This window comes from Podarcis pityusensis, assembly GCF_964106645.2.
Source record: "Podarcis pityusensis genome assembly, chromosome: 8".
NCBI classification, from domain to species: domain Eukaryota; kingdom Metazoa; phylum Chordata; class Lepidosauria; order Squamata; family Lacertidae; genus Podarcis; species Podarcis pityusensis.
In genome coordinates this window covers 31,847,596-31,854,854 of record NC_138033.1, presented here as the reverse complement: position 1 = coordinate 31,854,854, position 7,259 = coordinate 31,847,596, and positions in this window count along the sequence as shown.

Sequence of the window (7,259 nt, the reverse complement as noted above, 5' to 3'; positions counted from 1 at the left end):
GCGAGGGCGCCCACTGCGCACGCGCCAGCCTAAGGCCTCTTCGCCACGAACAAAAAAAATGAAGCGCCGGCATGAGCCGCGCAGGCGCAGCATTCCATTGAAGAGACGGCCCCCTTTCCTATCAGCTCGCCGTGCGTACACGCCCTGCGCATGCGTCTTAGATGTAATTCAGGGCTCATGCGTGGTTCGTAGACTACATATATATAGAGAAAATACATTGGAAGTAAAGGTTCACTGTACAAATTCCCTCCTACTACTCTCTCTCCTTTTTTTCTTTCCATAAGAGAAAAGTGAGCGCTGCTCATGGAGAACAATAGGAAGTAGTTTTTAGCTGGATTCGGAAAGCAGCGTGGCCTCCTCGAAACGAAATGGAAACAGCAGTAAAAAGAGAAATTAATGCTCTTTCTAATTCAGCTTTATTCCGTGGGAAAATATGATTTGGGAAACTTCTTCAAAACTTGAGCCAGGAGTACAGACGCTGCAGCAGTGTGTGCAACAGAGCGCAGCCTTAAGCTGTTTAAGAACTCCAGTCATGTTCCTTTCCACGAAATAAGATCAATCCCCGCGCCATAAGAAAGAGCAGCTGCCTTTCTTGCTAGCTTTGGTTCGCGAAGGGAACTCGCTCCTGTCGCCTAATGGATGCTAAAAAGCGTGCCAAACTCTCTTGTCCTCCCTGGGCAACTTTCCTCGTTTCAAGCAAGGGAACGCCTCCGCACTTGTGGCTGTCTAGGTGAACCCGGAATCTGTGCTCTGTGGGCGAGTCTACATTAGTAAGTCTAATTCTCGTGACAAGCTCCTTCTTCGCCGAGGACAAAGCTGATAGCGAGAGGCCGAGCGCGGGAGCGCGCGCGCCCTCATGGCGAAGCGAGGAGGACAATGCACAGCCGCGTGCGCAGGAATCATGGAGGGCGCGGGAGCGCGCCCCCGCTTGGGTCTCGCCACCGCCGCCTCAGTGAATAATTTTCTTAGAAGTTTACAGAAAGACAAAATGCAAATGATTTCCCAACAGTTACCGTACGATAACCATGTGCGTTGTTAAATGCCGAGTTGCATAATAGCAGTGTTTAATCTCGCATGTGCCAGACCCTAATGAGCGCACAGTTTAAGAAGAAGCAAAAATCCGGGGCATTCAAATAAGAACGTAAGAAGAATTCAGCTGGATTAGGCCATCATTGATCCAATGGTCCTTCCAACCCCGCATCCTCTTCTGACAGTGGCCCACCAGATAACTGTGGAAACCTGCAAGCAGGATTTGAGCACAGGAGCACCCTGCCCTCCTATGGTTTCCAGCAACTGATACTGAGGGGGATTGCTTCTTCTGGCGGCGGCAGTGCATGGGCATTGTGGCTAGTAGCCATTGATAGCTGCCTCCTTCATCTTTTGAATCCATCCAAGTTGGTGGCCATAGTTTAACTATATACTGTGTGAAGAAGTATTTTCTTTTATTTGCCCTGAGTCTTCCAACAGTCAGCTCTGTTAGATTTTGTCCACGAGTTCCAGAGTTATGATAAGCGGAGAAAAACTTTTCTCTCCGCTTCCTCCATGCCTGCTTTTATAAACTTCTGTCATGTAACCTCTGACTTACCTTTTCTCTAAACCAAAAGGTGGTAAATGCTACCACCTTTCTTAAGTTTCTCCATCTTGATCATGTTGATTGCCCTTTTCTGAACCTTTTCCAACTCCACAATATTATTGCACGCTGCCCTAATCTCCGAGTGGTGCGAGATTCCAGGAGTTCTGGATGCTTGACCAAGGTTCAGTTCCCTTGCAGTGAAGAACTGCAGAGACAGTGGTGTCTTTATGATATATGATTTATTTACACATATTTACAACCTGAGCCTACAATGGAGAGGCCCACAGCACTGACACCCCAAGAGGGTCTTGCTTCTCCTATGGCTACAGCTTTGGATTCCAGCAGAAATCAGACATGACTCATACAGCTTCTCCCCCCCCCCAACTCAACCAGAACTGTACACAGTATTCCAAACGCAGTTGCAGCATAATTTGTAAAACTGCATTTTGATTCTGAAAGATTGGAAGTTCCTCTCTACTCTTCCCATGCAGGTATGTCTGCCTACAGTGCAAGCTGAGTGGTACCCCAACACTTCCAACGTAGTGGAGCATAAATTCCCACCGTGGTTCTCAGCCTTGTGCCCTATGCTGGGAAGTTGCCACTTCAGTTAAAGGAACCCAGCCTGCTCCAATGATCTTTTATTCCAATGGAGCAAGGGTGGTTCTGGGTATACTGGGGCTTTTGTGATGGTGTTCTTTGAGTTCCAGGCTGACAATGGGGCATCCTCACCGGTGCAGGGGAGGAGACTGGCACTACAGGCTCATGTTGCAGATGTGCTTCTGGGACTGGCCCTGCATGCAATTTCCTCCTCTGGCTCAGAGTTCTCTATCTTATCCCCTGAAAACGGGGAATCTGATCCCAAGGTCATGACACCAGTGGTCTTTAAAACTGTTCTCCCCGTGTGTTCTCTGTTGTGCAGTCAAAAGGGTACTTATGAACAATTGTGTGTGTGTGTAGATAATGGGACTGGAACCCCCATGTGCAAGACTCACTTTTATTTAGTATTTATTTGGAGAATGCTTTTATCCCACTCTTCAGCCACAGATTGAGTTATTTACATATAACAAAAAATACAGTCCATGCCCTCAGACTTACAATTTCCAGACATAACACAAGCAGGAAATTGATAAGATAGAGGAAAAAATAAGCAAACTTGCATTCATATTCATAGGTAAATGTTGTTCTGAAGACCAGATGGGATAGAAAAGTTCAAGGAGAGGAGACACCAAATATTGCTTTCTCTCAGCATGAGAACATAAGCTAGCTGGATCAACCCAATGGCCCATCTAGACTAGCATCCTATTCTCTCAGTGGGCAAAGAGTGTGCCTGCATCCTTGCTTTTCTCTCTCTTACAGCCTGATGCAGTGGCTGCTGCCAGGCAACATTTAATGGAGGGTGAAATCTTACTTCTTAGCAGAGGTTGGGGCCTAGCATTCTTTCTCTTCTTTGAGGCAGGCATGACTGTGCTGGGAGATACTGTGTGGGTGTATCACCATCTGTAGACTGGCTTGTTCTGTAGCGGTTTTTCACAGCAGCACCATTCCCATGCAATCTGTGACTGATGATGGCATCAGTGGTGTTGCCATGGATGCTGATGATGCAGCTGGCATTGTTGAACCATTTTGTGCTTCTTGGAGTGGCATTCCCCCACTCCTGTTACCACAAATTTCTTTTGCATGTGCTGCGGGAGCTACAGCCAGGACCCTGTGCTTTAAACAGTTGGGTAAATGGCAGGCTTTCCACAGGTGCTGGTTTCTTTCTCCAGGACAGAAAAACATTTTTTCCTTACATTATTTCTGCCTGCTGTTAAAGGCACACTGGCCCTGCCAGAACAGTGTCTGGAAAGGTGATAACTTTGTGGAAGTAGATATTAACAGAGAAAACAAGCACATTCCACTGCCCCAGGTCCTCTTGCATAACTAGCATAACAGTAGCATAACTAGGACCAGGTCAGATGCCTGCAGCCTAACCCAAGAAAGCACATTCAGACACAGAATACCTCTGGTGAGGAGGGAATTATCATAGATGCATAGACATCTCAGATGTTACCATTTACCTCCCCATGGTAAACTCTCCATGGGATGGGGACATAGAATGCAGAAAAATATGCCTCAGTATAGAAGTGGTTGGCTAGAACATTTTCTAGATAAATTGCAGGTGGGTAGCCATGTTTGTTGCAGCAACAACTCCAACTCATCCTGTGGTGCCTTTAAAAGACATGGCCGCTTGTTGTTTCATAGGCCAGAGCCAGACATTGGTCTGTAGGGCCTGTGCTAAGTAGCTGGAGATGGAGTGACCCCAGAGATTCTTAGCTCTTTTTTAACACCCCTCATAGATGTTGCCCCCCATTAGATTAGAACACTACTCCCCTGCAAGCATATCTCTTGTGTTAATACAATGGTGGGGAACTGATGGCCCTCTAGATGTTTTGATAGACTGCATCTCCCATCACCCCTGGCCATTGGCCATGGTGGCTGGGGCTGATGGAACAGAGCCAGTGTGGTGTTGTGGTTAGTGTGTTGGACTAGGACCTAGGAGACCAGGGTTCAAATCCCTACTCGGCCATGAGCCACACTTGGGCTAGTCACTGCCTCTCAGCCTAACCTGCCTCACAAGGTTGTTGAGGGGATTAAATAAGGAGAGGTAGAACTCTGAACGCCACCTTCAGCTCCTTGGATAAAAAGGTGGGATATAAATGCAATGAATCAATAATAAATCAGTTATAAGCCTACAACATAAAGGAGGACCAGATTTCCCTTCGCTGTTTAAATGGCTCCTCCATTAACACAGCAATTGGATGGTCATGGCGGTAGGATTATAAAAAGTCCCACCTACGTAGTTCAATAAAGTGACTCCAGATAACGTGTTCACAGAGCCCTGTGCTAATCTTCCCAAAGACAAAACATAATGACCATCTAATAGTGTATCATCTAACCATCTAACTCAATCATTCCTTCCCAGCATGGGAGAGCAGGCTTTCTCTGCAAGTGGAATGTTGATTCCTGCTGCTCTCTAGTGGCAAAAACTGAAATATGTTGCATTTGAAATAGAAAAGCAGCTTCCCCCTCAAGTCTAAAAAACAAAATTAAGCAGACCTCGCAAGATTGTTGTGAGGACAGCTCTATACTGTGTGTGTGTGTGTGTGTGTGTTGGAGGAGGTATGGGATAGAAAGCGATAGAAAGATAAATATTGCTCCCTGTCCTCTTCCTTCAGCAAAGCCTTTTGTTAACTACTCTGGCCTCATCTTATATTCCAAGTGCAATGGTCACTGATATTAGCAGCAATTGTTGTTGTTTAGTTGTTTAGTCGTGTCCGACTCTTCGTGACCCCATGGACTAAAGCACGCCAGGCACTTCTGTCTTCCACTGCCTCCTGCAGTTTGGTCAGACTCATGCTTGTGGCTTCGAGAACACTGTCCAACCATCTCGTCCTCTGTCGTCCCCTTCTCCTTGTGCCCTCCATCTTTCCCAACATCAGGGTCTTTTCCAGGGAGTCTTCTCTTCTCATAAGGTGGCCAAAGTACTGGAGCCTCAGCTTCACGATCTGTCCTTCCAGTGAGCACTCAGGGCTAATTTCCTTAAGAATGGATGCGTTTGATCTTCTTGCAGTCCATGGGACTCTCAAGAGTCTCCTCCAGCACCATAATTCAAAAGCATCAATTCTTCGGCGATCAGCCTTCTTTATGGTCCACCTCTCACTTCCATACGTCACTACCGGGAAAACCATGGCTTTAACTATACAGACCTTTGTTGGCAAGGTGATGTCTCTACTTTTTAAGATGCTGTCTAGGTTTGCCATCGCCTTTCTCCCAAGGAGCAGGCGTCTTTTAATTTCGTGACTGCTGTCACCATCTGATTAGCAGCAATACTGTGCACTTATCTGAGAGAAAGCCACAGTGAATACAAGGAAGAGGGGTGTCTCAACAAAATGCCTCTGCCCCCTGCCAGTGTTAGGAAGTGGCAGCAGTTTCAAACAAACAAAGGTCAGATGGCAAGCCACCATTTTAATTTTCCACAATGAGAAATGTCAATGGCAGGCCTCCAGGGCAGTTCGAGGCCTGTCATTTTAATGTCCTACAAAGCCCTGGACCAAGGTTACATTGGAGTCATTATAGGAAATTAAAATATCAGCTCCCCAGACTGGAGGGAGCAGGAGTGGGCTCTACTGTGGTGCTGGGGCCTCAACAGCTGCCCAAGAATGCCACATGCTGATACCAGCCCTGGCAGTGGGACTTACTTCTGAGTAAACTTGCACAAGGTTGTATAGTTAGAGAGACCTTCACCAACCTCAAGATGTTTTGGTGTACAATTCCCATCAGCCCCAGTCCTGGGAATTGTAGTTCAAAACATACGGACTGTACTAGCTTGCGTAAGCTCAGTCCAATCTGCCCCAGGGGTGGGGCCAGTGCTGCAACCTGCCTGCCATTGGCCAAATAGGCAGGCAAGCTGCAATCCACTTCCACAGCCTGGTGAAGCTGAAAACAGTTCACTCAAGCCCACGAAAACCCCTCGTCTTCAGCAGGACCACTGGATTCAGGGGAGGTGTTGTTGCCATTGCACAACGGCACCAGACTTGGCAGTAAGCATGATTACACAACAGATGAGACGTGTTTTCAAAATTTTATTCTCTTCTTTCTTCATGCTTCCACCACTCCCTTATTTTTATTCAAGGCCCTCCCAATTGCACCCGATGCTACTACTGCCCCCCTGGATCATTACAGTGCCCCTGAGGGGGCGGTATCGCCCCCTTTGGGAAATACTGATCTATAGTATAGAAGCACTAACACATTGGCTTTCTGCAACTAGGTTGAAAGCAATTTGGTTTGGTTTTTAAACAGTTTGATAACCATGATGGAGTAAAATCTGTATGCATCAATGCATTAAGGAAGAGTATTCTGGTCATCTTCTTTTTGGCAAGCTGCCTTTTTTTACTCTGTAGTATATTTCTGCCAAACTACTTGAAAGACTTTCACATTAAAACTCAGTTATTAAATTAATCTTCTGTCGTTGTAAAACATCAAATTTAAATGAGATTATATGCATGCAGGGAGAACCACCGGCTCATTCTCATTGGGAAATTATTTGAACAGTACACTACTGGAAAGGCAAGCAGAGAAGGATCACAGCTTAGTGGCAGAGCATCTGCTTTGGATGCAAAAGGTCCCAGGCTGAAGCCCCAGCATCTCGAGGTAGGAGTGGGGATGTCCTGCCTCAAACTGAAGAGCTGCTGCCTGTGATATAGGCAAAACCGCTAGAAGGATCAATGGTTTGACTTCGTATAAAGCAGTTTCCCATGCTTAAACTGAATAGCAGACCACTTTTGCTTGCAGTTGGCATCCAGCTTTAAACACCGGCATTTCTCTTTATTAAATTAATTGTGATATCTTATCATTTTATGCATTTTGTATTTTTGTTTTTATCTTTTCTGGTTGTAAATGTCTTTCCTGTCTTTAGGCTTTATTATATTTAAAGCAACATTAAATAAAATACTATTGGACAGTGATGGGATCCAAAAGTACCCCCAAACTATGTACCTTCTCCTTCAATTGCTACATAGTTGCCATGAAAAGCAGGCAGCCACTCAGCCATCCGGTCTAGGGAGCCACCCACTAACAGGGCCTCAGCCTTATCTGGATTGAGCTTCAGTATGTTGGCTCTTGTCCAGTCCATTATCGAGCGAAGGCA